Source organism: Pleurodeles waltl, chromosome 7 (assembly GCF_031143425.1).
Source record: "Pleurodeles waltl isolate 20211129_DDA chromosome 7, aPleWal1.hap1.20221129, whole genome shotgun sequence".
Lineage (NCBI taxonomy): Eukaryota > Metazoa > Chordata > Amphibia > Caudata > Salamandridae > Pleurodeles > Pleurodeles waltl.
Genome location: NC_090446.1, coordinates 788,802,794 through 788,827,890, shown reverse-complemented (window position 1 = coordinate 788,827,890; position 25,097 = coordinate 788,802,794).

Sequence of the window (25,097 nt, the reverse complement as noted above, 5' to 3'; positions counted from 1 at the left end):
GAGCGAGTGGCGTGGATCCTGTTCTTGAATGTTCGGCCTTGGCCCAAGTAGGGGCGACTCTTTCTGGTAGCCACGGTGCGGCAGGCAATGGGTACGCCAAGAGCAGGCCGTGTCCCTCAGAAGTAGCGCCAGAGGGAAAAAAACCCAGAAAAGGGGATAAAACCTCCACAAGGATATGTTCCTAAAACAGGAACAAAAAGGAAGGGATATCAACAAGAGCAAATACAGGAAAAAATATTCCGAACTATCGAGAACCAGCACAAGAATACAAGGAAGCAGGAGTGAAGACACCATCCAAACAGAAAGTGTTGCTGCGCAAGGAGAGAAAGAATCACAGCCCTTAAATACCAACAAACAGGACACGACCAACAGGAAGTAAAAGGACACCATCTTAGATAGGGAAAAGTACATAGAACAGAATCGACTAGGAACCATAGAGAATAGGGAACAAGGAATGCTGGGAAGAGAAAGGTAACATGGGAAGGGGGCAAAACATAAAGGAAGGTACAACCAGATGTCCCAGAAAAGAAGAAAAGAAAAAAGGGAAGAAAAGAACAGGTGAGTGGGGGTCAGAAATGCCTGAAAATGCGGTGCACAGAAAAAGAGCGAGGCCCCATGCCCAATTTGGGGCCTCGGAAAGCACACAGCAGACTGGGGGCACGCCGTGTCTTGGAAACGCGTGTTGCGGCCCGAGCCGAATGTTCGGCTTGTGCCGCGTGCAGCGGCGCGACAGTCTAGTGTTAACAACAGATGGGGTTAGTCTCTGTCCCTTACCATGTCAATCCAGGTGTTGAGTTGAGAGAGATCTTGTTGACCTCTTGGGCATAAAGCCCGTTTGATCCTGGTGGATCAGGGATAGTATGACAGCTATTAAGCATGTGGCAAGTATCTTGGCGAGGATTTTCACTTCAATATTCAGAAGCGAGATTGGACGATAGGTATCGCATTCCTCTTTGGACTTCCCGTCCTTAGGGATTACGACTATATTGGCCCTGCGCAGGTCCCCTGGAAGTGATCCCGTCTCTTTGGCCTCTTGAAACAAGCAGAGCAAATGGGGGGAGAGAATGTCCATATTTTTCTTGAAAAGCTCTACTGGAAGGCCATTCGGTCCGGGAGTTTTGCTGGGCTGCATTGCGGTGATGACTACTTCAATTTCTGACAGGTCTATGTTTTTGTCTAGGGGGGCCGTTGTCGTCCTTTCAGAGATGCGGCAGGGAAATCTTTGTCAGGTACCCCTTAATTAATGAAGTGTGTACAACTGTATGTGTATGGTAGAGATCTCTGTAGAACCTCGCAAATTCATTAGAGATCTTGAGGTCAGTGGTATAATGGGAACCGTTGCTTCCCATAATGTTGTGCACCCAGCATACTTCCATTTCACGCCTCCCTAGCCAGACGAGGAGCTTACCTGCTCTGCTCTATAATCGGTGTCGCATCACCAGGTCTTGGGCCTGGTACTCCTTTTTGTAGAATTATATGTTTACAATGGGCATGTGGGTTGCCAGGGTTCCAAAATCCCTCTCCAGGTCTGTCAATTGCTGCTCTATGAGCTCCATGTCTTGCCGTCCTCTCTTGCGTTTGTGTACATTCATATTTTGGGCCCTATCTCTGAGTACCGCTTTGTATGCCTCCCAAAGCGTAATTCTGAGTCTTTGTTTTCCTTAAAGTATAACTCAGTTGCCACCCTCACCTCTCAGGCTGTCTCTTCGTCTTTGAGCTCTTAAGCATTTAGTGCCCCAGGAGGGGGTCTTGATTCCATTCCGGTTCCCAATATTCCTTTGGTAGGTGGCCAAGAAAGCCGGCGCCCCGCCTAAGTAGGATTCTTTTTGTGGATGTTGTCAATTCTTGGACCAGTGCTCCCTCCTCCAAGTGGATTATGGCAGGCGCCAAAGGGTGCAGAGAGACCAGGTCTCAGTTTCGTTGGTTCCATCAGAGCCGCCTGTTTCTAATGTTTGTTGGCAAGCCTCTTTACAATCTCCACTCTATGTATAGTGTACTTTAGTGGTTGTGTCCCAATGTAGGTGCCTAACCAGGGACTGTAATGATGGATCAACTCCAGCTTGCTCCATTAAGGACCACAAAGTTGCTGCATCCACTAGGTCAAAAGCACAGGAGATGTACATAAAGACCCTATGTAATGTGCCTCCCCTGGCTTTGACATATTTCCCAAAAATGAAGGATAGGTTCATTGCCTGCTCGACCGTGCCTAGACCAGCCCAAAAACTGTATTGGACTAGCAGAAAAAAAGGAGTTGGTCTCTGTCCATTCTTCCAATTCGCTCAAAATTATGGTGGTCATTATGACATTGGCGGTCAGCTGTCTGCCATGCCGGCGATGGTGGTAGTACCGTTGCCAGGCCGGAGGTAAAGACCGCCAATTATGACCATGGAGGTGATCCCTCCCACAGATAGCCAATGTACCACCCCAACCACCATTGCGGTACGACCACTGAACATGGAGGTAGCAATCTCCAGGCAGGCGGAAGACAAGGATCCACCCACCATATTAGGACATAGCAGACTGCCAGGGTTTCCAGGGCAGTAGCAGTGCCACCAAAAGAATGGCAGAAACACATCATATAAAAGGAGACGCTCACTTCCAGGGGCACAGAGGAGGCAGCGGTCGCCATGGAACCAGAACTGGATGTCTTCCCGATGCTGTGCCACATGATTGCAGTCCAAGAGCAGCAATGCTGATGAAGATGACTACGGTGAGTAGAGCTGCCTAGCACACAAGGGAGGGATAGAAGAGTGACACACACACACACACACATGCAAAACACACATCATACACACATACCACACACCCAGAACCATCTGCAGAGAAATCCGACACCAACACAATCCAGAAAGAAAGAAGGCCAGGACACACCTTTGGTTCAACCACTGTAATACGTTGGGTATAGCGAACTCAAGATTGGAAATGCAAATATTTACAGATAGGGCCATGGGCCAGTCCAAGTGAAGCACAATGCCAGAGGGCAAAGTCCAAGACCCAACTTGAATCCTGACAGCCCAGTCACTCCACTGGGCAGGGGCATCATGGTAACAGTGGGCGGGCACCTCAGGGGGCGATTGGGGATGTGGGGAGGTTTCTTTTTCACATGAGAGTCCTTGGGCTTGGGTTTGGGAGGTGGCAGGTCCTTGCCCTTCCGTTTGGGGGGCAGAGGAGTGGGCTTGGGGTGGGGGGGGCCAGAGTGGCACTCTTGTGCCCCTTAGTGGCAGCTGAAGTCTCAGGGGGAGGAACAGGGCTCAATTTTGTGCTGGATGTACTGGGCTGGGGGGGATGGGACTTTTCTCTTATGGGCAGGGCGGGGGAGGAGGAGGGAAGAGGTCAAGGCGGGAAAGGAAAAGCTTCTTAGGACCAATTGGGCAGGTTGTGGGATGAGGTATGGGAGTGGAGGTAGAGGGAGTGGTTGTAGGAGGAGGAGGTGTGCTGAACTTGGGTGTAGGTGCATGGACAGTGTGCATGTGTGAGGTGGATGGCTGTTGGGGGTCTGAGTGGGAGCGTTTGTGTCTTTGAGGGGGGCAGACAGGGTGGGGGAGGTCAAATAGAATGTGTGGATGGATGTTGTGGTGGTGTCTGCCAGTGAGGTGGATGTGCTGCATGAGGTGGTGGTGGTGACTGTGCTTGTGGTGTGTGGGGTGCATGTCTGCAGGTCTGCTGTTGTGGTGACTGGGCAGTGCTGTGCAGGTGGCAGGATCTGGGACTGTTGATGCTGTGCATGCAGGTATGAGTGCTGATGTGACTGTGAGGGAAGAGGAGAAGGAGGTTGAGACAGTGGAGGCAGTGGCTGATGTTGTGTGTGCACTTGTGTGCTCGCTGTGTGTGTGCTTGTGGACTGAAGTATGCTGCCTGTGTTTGTCTGTGCGAGTCTTGTCTGTTGTTTAGGGTGCATGTTGTCAGAATGTGTGCATGGGATGGGTTGGGGGAGAGGAGACAGAGTAGTTGGAGGGGGGATGGAAGAAACAGGGACACTGGCTGCCATCAGAGAGGAGGCCAGAGCCTGAAATGATCTCTGTAGGGCCGCCAAGCCACCATGAATGCCCTCCAGGAAGGCATTGCATTGCTGCATCTGGGATGCCAGGCCCTAGATGGCATTCACTATGGTTGACTGCCCTACAGAGACGGATCTCAGGAGGTCAATAGCCTCCTCACTGAGGGCAGCAGGGCTGACTGGGGCAGGGTCTGAGGTGCCTTGGGTGAAGCAGATGCCCACCCTCCTGGGTGAGTGGGCATGGGCAACTCGGTGGGGGCTACTGGGAGGGCGGTGCTGGTACGGGGTGGTGGAAGATGAAGTTGCTGGGGTGGTCCCAGAGGGGTCCGCCACCACCAGTGAGCTCCCATCGGAGGAGGAATCAGAGTCAGTTGTATCAGCTCCTGTCTTCCCCGTGATGCTTCCCTCGCCATCCGTACCACTGGTCCCCTCGGCGTCGGTGCACTCTGCCTTCTAGGTCCTGTGGGCTGCAACTCCCTCACTAGCCGGTGCCCCTGCTCCTACGCCAGATGATGCTAATGCACACATGGACAGGATGACAAAAGGAGATGGGGGAGAAAGACAGCACCAACAGCACAAATGGCAAAGACATCACTATCGCTCACTGAGACTAAGAATGGGCAGTATGGACCACACTGGCATACCATTGGCTAGGTACTACAGCAGGTAGGAGCCATACACTGTCAATTGCACACCTACTGAGACCAACTAAGCCATGTCTGCCATGGAAAGCCAGCTACCTAGCTATTAAAAATATGCATACCACCCAACATACCTAAGCTGGACCGCGCAGCAATGTCCAAACTGCCATACTGGGATATCCACTGACTAGAACCCTGCACCCAAATCCCATACCTGGCAACACATGATAAATGTCACACACAATGTACTCACCCCCTTGTGGCTGCTGTGCGGCCCTCAAGCGCCCATCCAGCTCTGGGTAGGCCACTGCCAGTATGTGGGCCATTAGGGGGGTCAGGCTCCGACGGGCACCCCTCCCTTGATCTGAAGCCTTCCCCAGCTGGGCCTCTGTGGTCTTCCGGGCCCAGCGTCTCAGGTCCTCTCACCGTTTCCTGCAGTGGGTGCTCTGCCAGCTATAGACCCCCAGGGTCCGCATGTCCTTGGTGATGGCACACCACAACCCCTTCTTCTTATGGGCGCTGACCTGCAGAGGAAGCACAGACAATCCAGCCTGTCACACATATGGCCTACATAGAGCATTTGCCCCTCATCAAGCGCACACACGCCCGTACCTCTTCATTCACATTGCCTGCAGCCATACCCCCCTCAAATGACACACTGCCAGCACACACATACATCTACATGCAGCCATGTTGCATGCAACATACCCATGATGTACTTACCTGTTGGCCTGGAGCCCCATACAACTGCCCATACAGGGGTAGGACTCCATCCACGAGCCTCTCCAACTCCTCCAACGTGAAGGCTGGGGCCCTTTCCCCTGTAGCACGGGCCATGGCAGGTACCAGACACAGGTCACAGCAGCACACGCAGTGGATATGTAGACCAGTGGAAAGTCAGGAATTAAGTGAAGTAGTAGGAAGAATATGGCGGTCACATCTAGGGCAGTGAACACCGTCACCGCCGGCATTGATCATCATTGGTCCCTGTACTCCATAGAGCCCCATGTTAGCCAATGAGGAATTACACTGCTGTGCAGAACGCCTGCCGCTATGACGCCTAACGCCGGCGGAGTGATGTCACTTCCACCTATCCCTGCATACAGGACAAGCGGTTGCCATTTCCTACTGCTAGTACTCATGTATTGAATTTAAAAGTGCGTCATTGGTGTCGACTGTACACACCTAGACAATTCTAGTGTCCAACATACATACATGCTCTGTGTACTCTGATGTTGTGTGTCCACAGGTCCTGTTGTCACTCCCTTTTCACTTTTGGGCCACTTAGGTACCAACCACTGCGTAGGATTAGGAGGAGGAGGCAAGCACCCGTGTACAGACCCTTTGTGGACTTGGCAACCCTGGAGGACAGGCACATCATACTCACCTATCGTCTGGACAGGGCCACAATCACAGACCTGTGTGCACAATTGGAGCCTAATCTGCTACCTGATATCCGTTGCACCACAGTAATACCCCCTCTTGTGCAGGTACTCTCAGTGCTCCATTTCCTGGCAACAGGTTCTTTCCAGGTGACTGTGGGATGCAGGAATGTCACAGCCAATGTTCTTGATTATGCTTGCAAGGGTTTTGGCTGCCTTGCTCAAACACATGTGCAGCTACATCGCATTCCCCCAGGTTTATGATTTGCCCACTGTGAAGGCTGGATTCTACACAGTGGGACACATGCCACATGTGAATAGGGCCATTGACGACACCCATATTACCTCAGTCCCCCCCAGGGCCAATGAACAGGTGTACAGGAATAGGAAAAGTTTCCACTTACTCAATGTCCAGACAGTGTGCCTTGCTGACCAGTACATCTCTCACGTCACTGCCAAGTATCCTGGGTCTGTGCAATAGCAGCATCCATCCGGTGATGCCACGACTACAGAGGCACAGAGTGTGGCTTATAGCTGAGCCTGAGTCTCCACCCAATTTATGTCAGTGTATGCCTACAGGAGTCATACCCCATGCCATTGTACAAGGCTAATGTGTCCCTCACTTCTTGCAGGTGACTCCGGCTACCCAAACTTTCCTGGCTCTTGGTCCCTCTTAGGAATCCGAGAACAGGGGCTGAGAATTGGTACAATGATGCTCATGGGCATACTAGAAGGATTGTTGAATGCACCTTTGGTCTCCTGAAGGCCAGGTTCAGGTGCCTCCATCTGACAGGTGGATCCGTATGCTACTCCCCTGAGAAGGGCTGCAAGATTGTTGTGGTGTGCTGCATGCTGCACAATTTGGCCCTCAGATGCCATGTGCCCTATCTGCAGGAGGAGGGGGGTGACAATGCACCTGTGGCAGCAGTGGACGTTGAGGACAGGAAGGAGGAGGAAGAGGAGGAGGATGTGGACAACAGGACACATATCATACATCAGTACTTCCAATGACACTCAGGTAAGACTGTTGAACTATACATTTCTACATTTAAGTGTTGTGCTGTGTGGCTGTAGTATAATGCCAGTCACTACCTTTGCATCCCAACTGATTGTCATCTATGCCTTCCCTTATTGCAGATGGTGGTGTGGTTATAACAGTGTAGTGCTGTGATGTATACAGCTTGCTGAGACACCTGTAGGATGGATGAACACATTACAGGACATTTGCACAGGATCATGCAGTTCAGTATAGTTCAATACTTTGTACATTTCCTTCAGATAAAGCACTATTACTCAAGTTGTGCCCAAGGGTGTTTATTGAAAATTGTTCTACAATGGGAAGTGCAATAGAGTGGGGTGATGGTTGGGAATAGTCCAGGGTAGTGATCCAGTCTGTTTGTAGCACAGGTGCAGTGTCCAACGGGGCATCGGAAAGGGGGCAATAGCCGTTCAAAGTGGACAAGGAGACACAGTGGGACACTAGGGGGACATTCAGGAGAGGCTCATTTCCTGGCAGCGGTCATTGTCTTGGCAAGTGTCTCTGGTGTCTGTCTAAGTCGCAGGGAATGTTTGCGGGGTGGTTCACCTTCTGCAGGGGGAAGGGTGCTGGTGAACTGCGGGTCCTGTGGCAGTGCCTCCTGTCCACTAGCTGTAGCAGATATGGAGGGCTGGTCAGTACACTGGCTAGTGGTAGGGGCCCGCTGGTGTACTGTGTACTCCCACATGATGTTGGCAATGTCACCCAGCACCCACTGCAATGGAGGCCACAGTGGTATTCAAGGTCTGCCATTGTTACATGACCTCCTGGTGGTGTTCCCCCTGAAGCCGCTGGTTCTCCTGCATGATATTGAGCACCTGACCCATCCTGTCCTGGGATTGTTGGTATGTCCCCAGGACATTTGTGAGTGCCTCCTGGGAAGTCAGTTCCCTGGGGCTGTCCTCCGACTGTCCCTAGCCCCCTGTCCCCATGTCCCCTAAACGGTGTACCCGCTCCCACTGACACCAGGACCCTCATTGTCTTGCCTGTGTGGTGTTGACTCGGGTCCCTGTACAGGTGGGCACACTACTGATTGACGTGTCCTTGGGACAGAGCTCTGGGGGCGTTGGCTGGCTGCTGTGGTGTTAGATTCAGGGGGGCTCTGTAGTGGACTGGCTGTGGGATGGGGTAGCCCATTGACCAGTGGTCCCAGATGGGCCAAGGAGTTCATCCAGATCCAGACCTCCTAAGTTGCTGTCATCACTGGGCGCATCTTCTGGTGGGGGACTGGGTAGCCGTGGCACCTCCTCACCACTGACATTGGCTGGGTCACCTGTGGAATGTAAGTGATGTGTTAGGGTACTTGTCTGTGACATATTGCTCATTCCTAGTTTGCCCAATGATATTGGTGTTGTCCTCCCACCTTTGGTAGTGTGTGGTGATGGATTGTGGGATTGGTAGTTCTACATGCTGTGAATAGATTGGTGGTGGGTGTGCATGCAGTGCTGGAAGAGATGTACTTGCAGTGGGTATGGCATGAAGGGGTTGCCATTTAGGTGTGGTAATTGGGGTGAGATGGAGTGGGGTGAAGGGAGTCAGGGTGAGGGGGTGAGATAGCATACAGGTACGGAGGGGTGATATGTTGTAAATGGTGACTCACCAGTGTCTAGTCCTCCGGCTACTCCAGTGAGTCCCTCAGAATGGAATATTACCAAGACTTGCTCCTCCCATGCTGTCAGCTGTGGGGGAGGAGGTGGGGGTCCACCGCCAGTCTTCCTGAGGGCGAGCTGGTGCCTTGCTTCAATGGAACGTGCCTTCCCCTGTAGATCGTTCCACCTCTTCCGAATGTTGTCCCTTGTGTGTGGATGTTGTCCCACGGTAGTTCACCCTGTCCACAATTCTCGGCCATAACTCCATCTTCCTGGCAATGGAGATCTGCTGTACCTGTGCTCCAAACAGCTGTGGCTCTGCCCGCACCATTTCCTCCACCATGACCCGCAACTCCTCATCAGTGAAATGGGGGTGCATTTGTGGGGACTTGGGTGTTGTGTGGTGTGTGTGTTGTGCAGAGGGTGATGTGTGATGGGGTGTGGTGGGTGTGGTGCGTGGCGGATGAATGGGTAGTTGTGGTATGTGTGTGCAGTAGTCTATGGGTTTTGTTGCATCAAATTGTGGCGGTATTCTCATGTTTGCAAAGGTTTGTGGGTGTTGTGGGACAGTGTTTTATAGTGCCGTTGGTGGGTGTGTGGGGTGGGTGTAATTGTGTCAGGTTTGGTTTTTTTTGTTCTGGCCAATGTTGTCTTGTTTTGTATTTGGGTGGCCATTCTCACCTTGGCGGTGTGCACTGCCAATGATGTACCGCCATTGAATGTCCGCTGTGGTGATTCCTGGGTCATTATTTGGAGGGCGTTGTTTTGGTGGCGTAATGGTATGGGTGGTAGTTCTGACAGTTTACTGTGTTCATTGGGTCTGGTGGATTAGTGTTTGTGGCTGGTTTCTGTCGGTTTTGTGTGTATGTATCATATTCTAGTGGACGGATGTTCACCTCCGTGGCAGTATGTTGGCGGCAGTCACTGCTGCATTATTTGGTATTTACTGCCAATGTCATAATGAGGGCCTATGTGTCCTAAAAAGTTTTACAGTAGAATCCCAAAATGAAATTGGGCAGTAACAAGCTGTAAGTTTCCTATCTCCTTTTTTATAGATCAGCATTATAATGGATTCCCTCCCAGTATCAATAGGACCCACCCTAACCACGCTCCCAGTACGTTCGTAATTAACGGGGCCCAGAAAATTAGGTTATGTTTAAACAGATCTATAGGAAACCCATCAGGGCTGGCGCCTACTCGGCAGCTGCACTTCAAATGGCTTCAGTGACATCTGCAAGGTCAGTAATTTGACCAAGCCAAACATCGTTCAAAACCTGGGAGTCAACACTACTATTTGGAGGGGGGTCCACTGTCAATTTGAAGGAATCAAATATGAGAGAAAAATTTGTAATCCAGTCACATTCAGGAATGTGACACTCTATTCCAGAAGCTTGGCTATCCGAAAAGAAAGGGTGCTGCACCACTTCCCAAAATGCTGTATTATCTTTCAACTCGGCTCCTTCTCCCAAATCTTCCTCTGCTAATTTCTTGCTTCCTATTTTCTACAGCCCTTTTATAATCCTTCCTAGCTGACCTGATAGCCCCAATAGCACAAGAGATGTTATTAGTGGCCTTTTCAAGTACTTTAAGTGCTAGAGTGCCATTTGGGGTAAACCATGAAGGGGGGGAGCAATCTTTGGGTGGCCTATTTTTGGTTAACATGCAGGATGCCAGACCACAGATTGCTATAAAACTTTCCCGGATCTCAATTGGGGTTTGCACTAGCAGAAAGGCAACAAGCAATATTCTTAAATGTGTTAGTGATCAGATTTTGGAAGAACATGCTTGGGTCAATGTGTTTCCATTTTATATGTGTCCCCTTGTTCACAGAATAGTGTATGGGAAGCCCAGTCTGTCCCTTTGGGTGGGGGGGCAAGTAGCCAGAAAAACTTAGAATGATGGGATTATGGTCACTAAGGGGCAGGGGACAGACCTCGTAATTCACCAATTTATGAGTGAAGTCTTCTGACAATAACACTTAATCCATGATGCTGCCCTTTCCTCTTCCTACCAATGTCGGGGGGGGCTGTGCACACAGAATGAATATCTGATGAAAAGGAGAGGTTATGAGTAATGATCTGATTAAGACTTCCCCATAAGCCAAATTAATGAAATGGCCAACATTATTACATCAGTGTCTCCACATATACAGCTCCTGTCTCAAAATATTAAAATCACTAGCCCATATAATTGATGCGTGCTTTCTCTCACTATGCACAAACTGGATAATAGAGTTCCCCAACTCTTCAATGATACCTAATGGCTGTATTGAGAACAAATTATAATAAAAATGTATAAGAATTAGATTGGTGGATTTTGGCTGATAAAGCTTTAAAATCTGATAGCATGGTTTGACAGCCTGGACCTTAACTTTCAAGTTTCTAATGGCGATGGACACAAAAGTAGCCAGGTCCCCTTTTCCTTTTCCTGCGACTGCTGGGATCTCTGGGGAACAATAGAATTTAAAGTTGTCAATATGGACAGGTTCAAAGGTCCAAGTCTCCTAGCAACATATAGGCCCTCATTACATCCCTGGCGGTTGGTGTTTAAGTGGCGGTAATACAGTCAACAGGCCGGCGGTAAAATAAATGGGGTCATGACCATGGCAGAAACCGCCAACACATATAGCCACTTTAACACTCCGACCGCCACTGCGGCGGTCACCGCCAATAGACAGACGGAAGACAATGTACCGACCACCCCGGTACCAACGCCATCAAACGCATGCAGAAACAGTACTTGCAAGGGAAACCACTCACATCTCGACACTCAACGAAGAACCAGAACGCCATGGAGCTCGAGGTGCACGTTCTGCTCATGCTGGTGTATCTTCTCATATGTCAGGAGCACCAACGGCAGTGACGACACATGCAACACGCAACATGCCCACCCGCACCCTCACCCCCAACACCATACACACAAATACATGCAACAACATTACATATACACCCCGTAACCCTCTGGAAGAATGCAAGGACAAAAGGAATTGAGTCAAATCAGTGTAATATTAGAATTCCAGAGTAATACATTCATAAATAAATAAACAGTATGTACAATATATACAAAATGAGGGACAATGTCCACACAAAAATAGTCTGTGGCCCACTGGGCCATAACACATAGGCCAAGCCCACACTTGACTCCTGCCTCAAAACGAAGAGAACACTGCAAGGACATCAGGTCGAAAACACACAGGCACCTCAGGGGGACGGGGGAGAGGGGCACCTCAGCCGGAAGATGGTATAACGCCACTGCTCCTGGAGGGGGTCCATGCCACCAGCGATGTCCTGGGGAGTGCAAAGCCACAGTGTCTCAAGTGGGTGGTTTGCCCACTGCTTGCTCCTGGGGAGTGCAAGGCCACAATCTCTCAAGTGAGTGGTTTGCCCACTGGTTGCTCCTGGGGAGTGCAAGGCCACAGTCTCTCAAGTGGGTGGTTTGCCCACTGCTTGCTCCTGGGGAGTGCAAGGCCACAGTCTCTCAAGTGGGTGGTTTGCCCACTGCTTGCTCCTCTGGAGTGCAAGGCCACAGTCTCTCAAGTGGGTGGTTTGCCCACTGCCTGGTCCTGGAGAGTGCAAGGCCACAGTCTCTCAAGTGGGTGGTTTGCCCACTGCTTGGTCCTGGGGAGTGCAACGCCACAGAATCTCAAGTGGATGGCTTCTTCCACTGGTTCTGGAGGGGGCATTGTGCCCAGTGTGCTTCATCCTGCCACGGATAGGGTGAGTGGAGTCCTTTCCCCACTGGTTCTGGAGGGGGCTTTGTGCCCAGTGTGCTTCATCCTGCCAAGGATAGGGTGAGTGGAAGCCTTTCTCCCCTGGTTCTGGAGGGGGCTTTGTGCCCAGAGTGCTGCCAAGGATAGGGTGAGTGGATGCATTTCTCCACTGGTTCTGGAGAGGGCTTTGTGCCCAGTGATGCAGCACGTGGGGGGTGCCAGGTCACAGTCCCTCACCTGGGTGTCAGACCCACGAGATTTGCAGTGGTCAGGATGCATGATGGTCCATGGAGGCAGGGCTACAGTCCATCCGCTGGTGGCTACGGCTGCACAGTGGTGGTAGTGGCTGTGAAGGTGCCGGTGCTGCCAGTGGTGGGGGAGGCTCCAGCCCTTCTCCTGCAGCCTCGGACGGATGCCCACTGGGGCTGCTGCTGCTGACAGTCGTGGTGCTTGTGGCGGTGCAGGTGTAGTGTTTGGGGCGGTGCTTGCGGCGGTGCAGGTGGCGGTGCTGGCTGCAGTGGAGGTGCCAGTGCTGACAGTGGTGGGGTGAGGCTCCAGGCCTTCTCCTGCAGCCATGGACGGCTGCCACTGGGGCTGCTGCTGCTGACAGTCGCGGTGCTTGCGGCAGGGCAGGTGGCAGTTTTTGCGGCAGTGCTTGCGGCGGGTACAGGTGGCGGTGCTGGCCGCGGTCCAGGTGGTGGTGCTGGTAGCCTCCAGGCCTTCACCTGCAGGCTCAAACGGCTGAAGTGCCTTGGCTGGTGTTCTGTGCCTCTTTCTACCCTTGGCAGATGGTGGTGTTATCTTGGGTCTGGCAGCTGGAGTCTTTGAGGTGGCCTTGCTGGGTGGTTGTTGCTCCTTCCCCTTACTGGATGCTGTCCTCTTCTTCACCTTGCCAGGTGGCGGAATGTTCTTAGCCTTGGCAGGGGTTGGTGGCACACTGACTGGCCTGACGGGTGCCCCCTTTGAGCCTCTGACAGCTGCAGGAAACACAGCAGATGTGGACTTGGTGGCTGAGGTACTGGGCTGGGTTTTGGCCACCCTGGCCCGAGGGGAAGGACAGGGGAGTGGTAGGGAACAGGTCAATGTTGGCTAGGAAAAGCTTCTTAGGGACATTGGGGTGGGAAGAGGGTGAAGGTTTGGGAGTGGAGGAAGAGGAAGTGGTTGTAGGAGGTGTGAGTCTGCTGTGTTTGGGTGCAGGTGCATGAGCTGGCTGCTGTTGGGAGGTGGATGGCTGTTGGGTGTGTGTGTGCTTGCATTTGTGTACTTTGGGAGGAGGGGTCACAGACACAGTGGGAGAGGACACAGGGGACGTGTGCATGGATGTGGGGGTGGTGACTGCCAGTGAGGGGTGTGTAGTGATGGGCGTGCTGGTGATGGAGGTAGTGGATGAGGATGTAGTGCATGCAGGTGTGAGTGGAGACGCAACTGGGAGGGAGGTGGAGGACGAGGAGGAGGTGGACACAGTGGAGGCAGTGGCTGATGGTGTGTCTGCTTGGGGAAGGGGCTTGTGTGAGTGCCTGTGAGATGAAGTGTGGTGCTTGTGTTTGCCTGAGCCGCTTTTGTGTGTTGATTTAGGTGAATGCTGGTCTGAAGGTGTGCTTCGGATAGGCTGGGGTTGAGGGGATTGGGACTGGGTAGAGGAAGTTGGAGGGGGGAGGCTAGAGACAGGGACAATGGCTGCCATCAGTGCAGAGACCAGAGACTGAAATGCTCTCTGTTGGGCCGCCACGCCAGAGTGAATGGCCTCCAGGTATGCATTTGTTTGTTGCAAATGCCTCTCGACACCCTGGATGGCATTCTGAATGGTTGACTGTCCAACGGTGAGGGATCTCAGGAGGTCAGTAGCCTCCTCACTGAGGGCAGCAGGGCTGACTGGGCAGGGCCTGAGGTGCCTGGGGTGAAGGAGATGCCCACCCTCCTGGGTGAGCGGGCACGGGAAACACGCCGAGAGGCTGCTGTGAGGGCGGTGCTGGTAGGGGGGGTGGCGGCTGTACCTGTTGTTGGGGTGAGCACAGAGGTGTCCGCCACCGCCATGGAGTTTCCATCCGAGGAGGAGTCGCTGTCTGTAGTGTCCCCTCCTGTCTCAGTCGTGGTGCTCCCGTCGCCCTCCGTCCCACTGGTGCCCTCACCCTCGGTGGATTCAGCCTCCAGGCCCATGTGGGATGCAGCTCCCTCCATCGCCGGTGCCTCTGCTCCTCCGCCAGATGATGATAATGCACACAAGGACAGGGTGACAAACAAAAAGGGGGGGAGAGACAGAGGATACATTTGGTCAATGCAAGCAACAACACTACTGTTGGCGTACACAACACACAGGGAACAGCTCTATGCACTAGGCCATGCACTAGCAGTTACAATGCTAGTCACCAGCCCATGGGGGACATGGCATAACGCCATCAGCTGCACACCTGAAACCCACAGGACCCTGCCCAGTAGTAGATGTCCACTAACACCATTGGGTTTGGAGTGCTTGAGAGCCTGCCCAACAAGAGACCTACCCTGCCATGTTCGTCCTGGCCTAGGGGCACCCACAGTCCACATCCCCCACCCAGGTAACACCTTAACGCGTGCCAACTCATGAATCTGAATTTTTACTCACCCCCTTGTGGCTGCTGTGAGGCTCTCAGGTGCCCATCCAACTGCAGATAGGCCACCGCCAGGATGCAGAACATCAGAGGGGTCAGGGTACGACGGGCACCCCTTCCTAGTTGGGAGGCCAGCCCCAGCTGGGCCTTCGGCATCTTCCTTGCCCAGCGGCACAGGTCCTCCCACCGTTTGCGTCAGTGGGTGCTACGCCTGTCAAAGACCCCCAGGGTCCGCACCTCCTTGGCGATGGCACACCAAATACCCTTTTTCTGATGGGTGCTGACCTGCAGGAAAAAGACAGCAGAAAAGGGATTAGTAATACCGTCCGGACCGTCACACTTATGGCCCACCATATCCCTCCCATCCACTAAGGCACATACATTGACCACCATACATGCAGCACTCTGCCCAGGACACCTCAGCCCCCCATACATGTGGCTTACAGACACAGCACTCCATACATTCATGGCCCACGCATCATGCACACCGTGTACTCACCTGTTTCTCTGGAGGCCCATAGAGTAAAGTGTACTGGTGTAGGACCCCATCCACCAGTCTCTCCAACTCCTCCCCAGTGAATTCAGGGGACCTTTCCCCAGACACATGATCCACTGTCGCTTCCAGACAAAGGTCACAGCAGCACTTGCAGTGTAGGTCCTCTCCTGTTGAAGGTCAGGTATCAAGTGAGTGAGTAGCTAGAAAATGGCCATCACGTCTGCGGCAGTGCGTACCGTCACCGCCGGCGTACATCGCCATTGGCCCCTGGAACCCGTAGGGCCCAATGATATCCAATGCGAAGTTGCGTGGCGGTCATTGACCGCCTACCGCAACGGCGCACTACGTCAGCGGAATTACCTCATTTCCACTTGTCCCTCCTCACAGGTCAGGCAGCCGCCATTTCAGGGGGGCACAGGCGATGGCACCTAACTGCGTCACAGCAGACATTGGCACATTAACTGACTCTCGTAATCACATACTGGTTCTGTAAATGAAGAAATGCATCATGATTGCAATTGATGTGGGAATATGACCCTCTGCTCACCGTTTACCTCCCTATGCTTCAACCGCTGAGGATGAATATGAGATGGAGACATCCTCCAGTGTACAGACCCTTGGTGGACCTTGCGACAATAGAAGACAGACACATTATCCTAACATACAGACTTGATCGTGTCACAATCCAAGAACTGTGTGCCCAATTGGAGCCAGACCTGATGTCAGCTATCCGCCTGCCCACAGGTATCCCCCCTCTAGTGCAGGTCCTGTCAGTGCTCCATTTCCTGGCAAGTGGTTCCTTCCAAACAACAGTGGCCATGGCATCAGGTATGTCTCAGCCAATGTTCTCCAACGTGTTGACCAGAGTGTTGTCTGCCCTGCTGAAACACATGTGCAGCTACATCGTATTCCCCCAAGTGAAGGATTTGGCCACAGTGAAAGCTGACTTTTATGCCCTGGGACATATCCAGAGAAATGAACAGGTATTCAGGAATAGAAAAAGCTATCACTCTATGAATGTGCAGATGGTGTGCTGACAAGTACATCTCCCATGTGAATGCCAAGTATTCTGGGTCTGTGCATGACAACTTTATCTTGAGGAATAGCAGCATCCCATATGTGATGGCTCAACTCCAGAGGCACCGGGTGTGGCTAATAGGTGAGCCCAAGGTCCCCACCCAGTATATGTTGGTGTCTGGGTATGGGGTTGTCCCTAATGGTTAGTGTGTGTCTAACAGTATTCCCTCGATATTTGCAGGTGACTCTGGTTACCCCATCCTCTCATGGCTACTGACCCCAGTGAGGAATCCGAGGACAAGGGCAGAGGAACATTACAATGAGGCACATGGGCCAACAAGGAGGATTAGGCCAGGTTCCGGTGCCTCCATCTGACAGGTGGGTCCCTGTACTACTCACCCAAGAAGGTGTGCCAGATCATCGTTGCATGTTGCACAACCTGGCCTTGAGACGCCAGGTGCCATTTTCTGCAGGAGGATGAGCCTGGAGATGGTTTTGTGGCAGCGGTGCAGCCTGTGGACAGTGAGGAAGAGGAGGCAGAGGAAGAAGATGTGGACAACAGAAGTAATATAATACAGCAGCACTTCCAGTGACACACAGGTAAGACACTGTAACTTCACTTTTCTTCTCATTTTTCTGTTGGACATTGTAAATGGCAGCATGATTTCCCTATGTCTATGGCCACTTATTGTACTCTTTGGCATCTCTATTTTCAGATCTCTGTGCCCCACTCTGGCTCCTGGTATGTTTACTGCTGCCCACTACAGGTCATATCAATGTATAAATTACTGTACATAAGATTTGCAATGTTTTCAGAATGTTGTACTAATACATATTTCAATCAATTGACAGACTCCAGATTTGTAATTGTTCCAAGGGTGTTTATTTAAGTGCTAATAAGTAGAGGGGGATGTGAAATGGGCTAGGGCGATGGTGGAGAAAAGTCCAGTCTCTTGCCATCACAGGTGCATTGTCCAATGAGGCATAGGAAGGGGAGCAATGGCAGTCCAAGGTGGACAGGGTGACAGAGTCGGACAGAAGGGTGACAATCAGGAGAGTCTTATTTCCTAGTGGGGGTCTTGGCAATGTTCTCTGGCTTCTGCCTGGATCGCAGGGACCGTTTGCGGGGTGGTTCTCCTTCTGCAGGGGGTGGGGTGCTGGTGCCCTGTTGGTCCTGTGGTGGGACCTCCTGTCCACTAGCGCCGGCGGAGGTGGAGGGCTGTTCATCGGTGTGGTTAGTGTCAGGGGCCCGTTGTTGTGCCACTGCCTCCCTCATGGTGTTGGCCATGTCAGCCAGCATCCCTGCAATGGTGACCAGGATGGTGTGGATGTCTTTGAGGTCCTCCCTGATCCCCAGGTACTGTCCCTCCTGCAGCCGCTGGGTCTCTTGCAACTTGGCCAGTATCTGGCCCATGGTCTCCTGGGAATGGTGGTATGCTCCCAGGATCCCTGCAAGTGCCTCGTGGAGAGTGGGTTCCCTGGGCCTGTCCTCCCCCTGTCGCACAGCAGTCCTCCAAGATTCCCTGTTGTCCTGTGCCTCTGTCCCCTGAACCGTGTGCCCACTGCCACTGACCCCAGGTCCCTGATCGTCCTGTGTTTGTGGGGTTGCCTGGGGTCCCTTTAGTGGTGGACACACAGCTAATTGATGTGTCCTGGGTACAGTGGTGTGGGCCCGTGGGTGGGTGCTGTGGTGGTGTTTCATGAGGGGGGGGAGGCTCTGTGGTGGTATGGGACTGTGGTAGGGTAACCGACTGTCCAGAGGTCCCTGATGGGCCAGGTTGGTCATCATGATCCAGGTGTGCAGAGCTGCTGTCATCACTGTGGGCCTCTTCTGTGGGAGGACTGGATGTTGGTGGCACCTCCTCTCCAGTGACACTGAGTGGGTGTCCTGTGGGGATATAAATGCAGTGTTATTTTATCTGCGCGTGACATCTTGTGCATGGGTATGTTTCCCTGTATGGTTGTGATTGCCCTGTCAGCTTTGCCTTGTGTGTGTGGTGATTTTGTGGGCTAGGTGATTCTCTCTAATGGGCATGCTTTAGTGATGGGTGTCCATGCAGGTCTGTGATGGGTGTCCATGCATAGGTGTTGCATGCAGGGCTTGGTATTGGGATGGGTGGGTTGTGATAGTGGGGTATTTGTGAGATGGTGGAGAGATGGGGGTGAGGGTAGGAGTGTGTGATGGCATGCAGGTAGGGTGGGGGATATTGTAGTAGGGATTTGACTTACCAAAGTCCAGTCCTCCTGCTACTCCTGCGAGGCCCTCAGGATGCATTATTGCCAAGACTTGCTCCTCCCATGTTGTCAGTTGTGGGGGAGGAGGTGGGGGTCCACGGCCAGCCCTCTGTATGACTACCTGGTGTCTTGCAACCACGGAACGCACCTTCCCCCATAGGTCGTTCCACCTCTCCCTGATGTCATCCCTTGTTCTTGGGTGCTGTCGCATGGCGTTGACCCTGTCCACTATTCTCCGCCATAGCTCCATCTTCCTTGCAATGGACGTCTGCTGCACCTGTGATACGAATAGCTGTGGCTCTACCTGGATGATTTCCACCAGCATGACCCTTATCTTCTCCTCTGAAAACCTGGGGTGTCTTTGGGGTGCCATGGATGTGGTGTGAGTGGTATGTGTGAGGATGTGTGGGGTGATGTGTGGGCTGATGTGTTGTGGTGTGTGCTGTGAGGTGCGTGGATGGTGTATGGGTGATGGTGTTCTGTGGCTCAGATTGAGTGGGTGCTCCTGGCTTGTCTCTCTCTCTGTCTTTTTTTCATTGAAAGGGTTGTGGGTAATGTGGGTGGGTGTTTTATAGTGGTCTGAGTGTCTGGGTGTGGTGGGTGTATGTGTACCAGGTGTGTGTAGTTTGAATTGTCTAATGTGGTGTAGTTTTGTAAGTGTGTGTGTATTTTGAGCGTGGCGGTGTGTGTACCGCCAATAGTTTACCACGGTTGAAAGACCGCCGCGGGGTATTCGTGGGTCCTGATACTGTGGACGTATTCCTGTTGGCGTAACGGTATGGGTTTTGGTACCGCCATTTTATCACTGACCTTTGGTGTGGCGGACTTGTGTGGGTGTCTGTATAGTGGAGGATTTCTCTGTGTGGGTCATAATACCCATAGCGGTATACCGCCGTGGTCATGGTATGTTGGCTGCCATCAACACGGCGGTAGGCGGCATTTACCGCCAAGGTTGTAATGAAGGCCATAATGTCAGAGTTACGAATAAAGAATAGCCAGTTCTCCTTTGACAATTTTGGTCAAATCCCAGGGATATTCCACAAAGATAGCCGAAGATCTGAGCGCCCCTTTACTTGGCTCTTGGCTGTACTTTGATTTGCTATTGACTGAGATATTGTGGGCAATGAGAGCCCAGTATCTGTGGGGCTAACATCTCCATCTGGGATAACAACCGCGAACTGTCAGTCAATATCTGAAAGAGATGGTAGAACTTCAAAGCGATTAGAGAAAGCGAGTGGTGCTACAGTCACTGCTCCCTAGTTCTCCTACATTCCCTGGTCTGTGCATTTGGAATATTTGTGGGAAGTGGGCAGTGAAAAAAAAGCCCAATGGGAGGACATGCACACTTGATTCTTAGGGAGACACGTGGCTCAAGCATGACAACAAGAAATGGACACAGGCTGGATCTTTGAAATTTAGTATCACATAGTCTCCCATTGAGGATTTGGGTTTTGAGCCCACCTAGTTCACCGTGTGGGATTTTATCAGCTACTTCAAATTGGAAGCCTGCATTTTTCCTGCACCAGTAAGCTGCCTTGCTTATTAGTTTATGACAGTTCTCCTGGACTCCTTTTAAGGGCAGAACTCCCTCCAAAAAAGACTGTATTTACATTACTTTCAGGGGAAAGATGTGAACAGTCTAATTGCCCCTTTGGCACTGTAGATGAGACCACTGTACACAGTTGGGGGGTTCCTGGTTCCTAGAAGAGGAGGAGTAAGCAAGCTCATGGTTGTAAGTGGACTGCTGTTTAGTCCCTTTATCCGGACAATTTGATTGAACATCGGGGACTATTGTGGCAAGGCTTGAATTTCTATGAGACTATGTGGCCATAGGATGAAATTCTCTTGGATTAGTTGATGCGCATCTATGGAGAGCCTCCACCACATTTGAATGTTATTGCTTACGTTTTTCATATGTCCCGAAAGGAGGACAGCAGAATCTCTACTGATCCGACAATCGATTTACAACTTTTTTAAAAGCATCATAGATGTTGCCCATAGTTGAGAGATTTTGAACTGCTGTTGGCTGGGTAGCACCCAGGGAGGTCGGAAAATCATTTCGATCCATCCCAGAGCCCTCCGTGAGAGTACAGGCTGTTCAGGATGAGCCCGCATTGCACCCATCACCTGCTTTCTTTTGGAAGGTGGTGGTTTGTATACCATTGCTATATTGGGACTAGATGATTCCAGGAGAATGTCAAGTGTGTTCTCATGCACTACACAATGCTTGGTTTCTGTCCTGAGGCTTTCTGGTTGAGGGGTGCTAGACTTTTCATCCTTGGCGTGTTTTCCCTTAACTTTTTGCCTCTGTTCCCCAGGTTGTTGATGTGTGCTTGACTTTGTGCTGTTTTTGTTACTCTGGGCACTTTACCACTGCTACCCAGTGCTAAAGTGGAAGTGCTCCTTTACAAAATGTGTATGCAATTGGCTTATCCATGATTGGCATATTTGATTTACTAGTAAGTCCCTAGTTAAGTGCACTAGAGGTGCCAGGGCCTGTAAATCAAATGCTACTAGTGGGCCTGCAGCACTGGTTGTGCCACCCACATAAGTAGCTCTGTAATCATGTCTCAGACCTGCCACTGCAGTGTCTGTGTGTGCAGTTTTAACTGTAAATTCGACTTGGCAAGTGTACCCACTTGCCAGGCCTAAACCTTCCCTTTTCTTACATGTAAGACACCCCTAAGGTAGGCCCTAGGTAGCCCCAAGGGCAGGGTGCCATGTATGGTTAAGGTAGGACAAATAGTAATGTGTTTTATATGTCCTGACAGTGAAATATTGCTAAATTAGTTTTTCACTGTTGCAAGGCCTGTCCCTCTCATAGGTTAACATGGGGGCTACCTTTAAATCTGATTAAAGTGTAGATTCCCTTTGGGAGCGGATGGGCATGTGGAGTTTACAATTTAAAATTACATCTTTTAGTAAAGTTGATTTTAAGATTGTGGGGGTTATTACAACTTTGGAGGAGGTGTTAATCCGTCCCAAAAGTGACTGTAAAGTGACGGATATACCACCAGCAGTATTACGAGTCCATTATATCCTATGGAACTCGTAATACGGCTGGTGGTATATCTGTCACTTAACCGTCACTTTTGGGACATATTAACACCTCCTCCAAAGTTGTAATAACCCCCTGTGTGTTTGAAAATGTCACTTTTAGAAAGTGAGCATTTTCTTGCTTACACCATTTCTGTGACTCTGCCTGTTTGTGGATTCCCTGTCTGGGTCAGTTTGACAGTTGGGCTGGTTGCACCTCAGACTAGACAGTGACACAAAAAGAGCTGGGGTGTAGCCTGCATTTCCTGATGAGCCATCTGTGCTAGGAAGGAAGGGAGGAGTGGTCACTTACACCTGAAAGGGCTGTGCCTGCCCTCACACAATGAAGTCTCCAACCCCCTGGTGAGTGCCTGGTGCCTGGCCTGGGCAAGGCAGGATTTCACATTCAAGAGAGACTTTGCTTTGAAGTAGGACTACTTCAAAGGAGAAATTGAGTTTAAGAAGGGCACCAAAACCACAGACTTTAGAACACTTCTGGAAACCAAGAGGAACCGATGCCTGGAGAAGAGCTGAAGAGCTGAGGAAGAAGAGCTGCCCTGCCTGTGACTGTGCTTTATGGAACTATCCTGCAGTTGCTGCTTCTACCAGAGTAAGAGGGCAAAGACTGGACTTTGTGTGCCTTCCATCTTGAGAAGAGATCTCCAAGGGCTTGATTTAGAGCTTGCCTCCTGTTGTTTGAAGTCTCAAGGACAGCAAAGACTTCTCTCTGCCAGCACCTGGAATCTATGGAGAGACTCCTACTCTACCCTGTGGTGCCCATCCAGTTCCTGGGACCCTGAAAGGAGAAGCTGGCAGCCTAAGAGGAAGAAATCTACGGACAGAGCGCCATGCGGGGAAAAGATCGACGCGACTCCAATTTGCGGCTGAATAAACGACGTGCCGCCGGCTCTGCGGCTGAAAATCGATGCTTGCGGAAACGCGACCGAAGAATCGATGCATGGAACAGGAGAAACACTGCGTAGCACTGCTGACGAAGGCTGCAAGATCGCAACCCTTGCTGCATGGTTTTTTAATCATCGTGTGGCTGGATTTCCGATGCAAAAACCACTGGGCATGTGAAAACAACGCACGGCCTGCCTGGACCCGAACGTGCTGACCGGATCGATGCATCGCTCTCCTGCGGAGAGAAGAAACGACGCACCCGACTCGACGAAAGGAAAAACGACGCAAGGTCTCGCTCGTGAGTGAAATAGACGCATCGCAAGACCTTTTTGAAGCACACTCGCCCGAGTGGGGTTATTTTTGACACACCCAAGGTACATTTTCACGCTAACAGTGTTAGTGTGTGTTTAAAACTACATAAAGACTCTTTTTGGTTTTTAATTGATAACTTGACTTGTGCATTGTGGATTTTTGTCATTTTAGTCTTGTTTTGTTTAGATAAATATTTTCTATTTTTTTAAACTGGTGTGTAATGTTGTGTTTTCATTAAGTTATTGTGTGTGTTGGTACAAATACTTTACACCTAGCACTCTGGAGTTAAGCCTACTGCTCTGCCAAGCTACCAAGGGGGTAAGCAGGGGTTAGCTGAGGGTGATTCTCTTTTACCCTGACTAGAGTGAGGGTCCTTGCTTGAACAGGGGGTAACCTTACTGTCAACCAAAGACCCCATTTCCAACATTGGTGATCAGCGGTTGGGATTTGGACTTGTATTTGTACTTGACATACAGTAATTAAGTGTACACTACTGTTTTGAGTGCAGACCAGTACGTGACCACATACTACTTGTTTGGTGATCTTTGATTTTTCTCTTTTGCTTGGATTTTCCCTACATCCATTTTTGTGGTAATCTTTGATTGACTTCTGAACTTCATTTGGGAACATTTCTGCTTTTTGGAACTTTGCACTTTTGTTGACTTTTCATCATGTCCCAATCTGGAGATGCATCAGTTGGAGCTGCTTTTGACCTGTAGAAATTGGATAGCTATACCAAGGCTCAGCTAAAGCAGTTCTGTAAAAGTTTTGACTGTCCCAATAAGAGCTCATCCAAGAAGGAGGAGCTGCAAAAGGAGCTGAGAGACGGGTGACAGCCAAGAGCACTGAAGGGCACACAGAGGATGAGGAGGAGGAAGGGCAGCCCCTACACAATGGTATTGTGGGTGGGCCTGTTATGTCCAGGGAGAGGGTCTCCAGGGCAGGTAGCAGTGCCTCATCTAGGGGTCTGACCCCTGAAGAATTGCAGGACAGATAGGCAGAGAGGGAGCACCAGAGGGAGTTGGAGAAAATGAGGATGGCCCTAGAAGAGAAAAAGATTTTGTTGGCTCATGAGCGTAGCTTGAGAGAGCTGGATCAGAGGAGCCAGTCTAGTGGGGATGGTGGCAGCCACATCACAGTTCAGCCTGAAAGGAGGGTGCACATTCCTAAAGATCTTGTGAAGGATTACAAGAGGGAGGATGACATATACTTGTGGTTCAAGGGGTATGAGCCTGCTCTCCACATGAATCTGGTCCCTGAAGCTAATTGGGGCGGCGGGTCTGTGGAAGCACTTTGAGGTAGAGGGGAGGGAAACACTGACAGCCTTAGGGGATACTCAGAATCTCACCTACTCTAGTAGGAAGGATGCCTTGCTTACAAGGTATGGTTTTACCCCTGAGCAGTACAAGGATAAGTTTAGGTCCTATAAGAAGAAGGAATCCCAAACATGGTTGGAATGTGTTGATTCTTATTGCAGGTCGCTATATGGTTGGGTGAAGGGCAGTATGGTAACTACGTATGAGGAGCTTTATAATCTGATTGCTTGGGAGCACTTGTACAGTTTATGTTTTCCAGAGCTGCACCAGCACCTAATTGACAGCAAGGTGACTGACCCCAGGAAGCTTGCACAGGAAGCGGACCGCTGGGAGAGCACCAGGGTCCAAAAGAGGTATGGGGGAGACCACGCCAAGGGTGGGCAGGGTCCCTCTCAGAGGAAAGAGGGAGTAAGGGTAAACAGGGGGAGTTCTCTAAAGGGCCCCCAAACTGATTCCCAGGATAAGGATTCCCAACCCCCCAGTGAGAAGAAGCCATGGTTCTTCAAAGGGAAGCCAGTGGCAGGTGGTCCCCCACGTAAGTGCTATGCATGTGACCAGGTGGGTCATGTGAGGGGGGACCCTAAATGCCCCAAAAGTACACCGGCACCCACTGATGCGCTGTCCCAGGGTTTGGCCAGTGTAGTGCTTGGGGAGGAGTTGGTTTCAGGTGGGTGGGAACCAGCTGAAATGACCCTTGTCTCACTAGGGGACAGTGAGATGATCCAGAGAACCCCAGTTCCTGAAAACACTAAGAAATACAGGCAGTGGGTGACCATTAATGGACAGAGGGTGGAGGCTCTGAAAGACACAGGAGCCAGCGTGACTACAGTGAGGAGTCAGCTG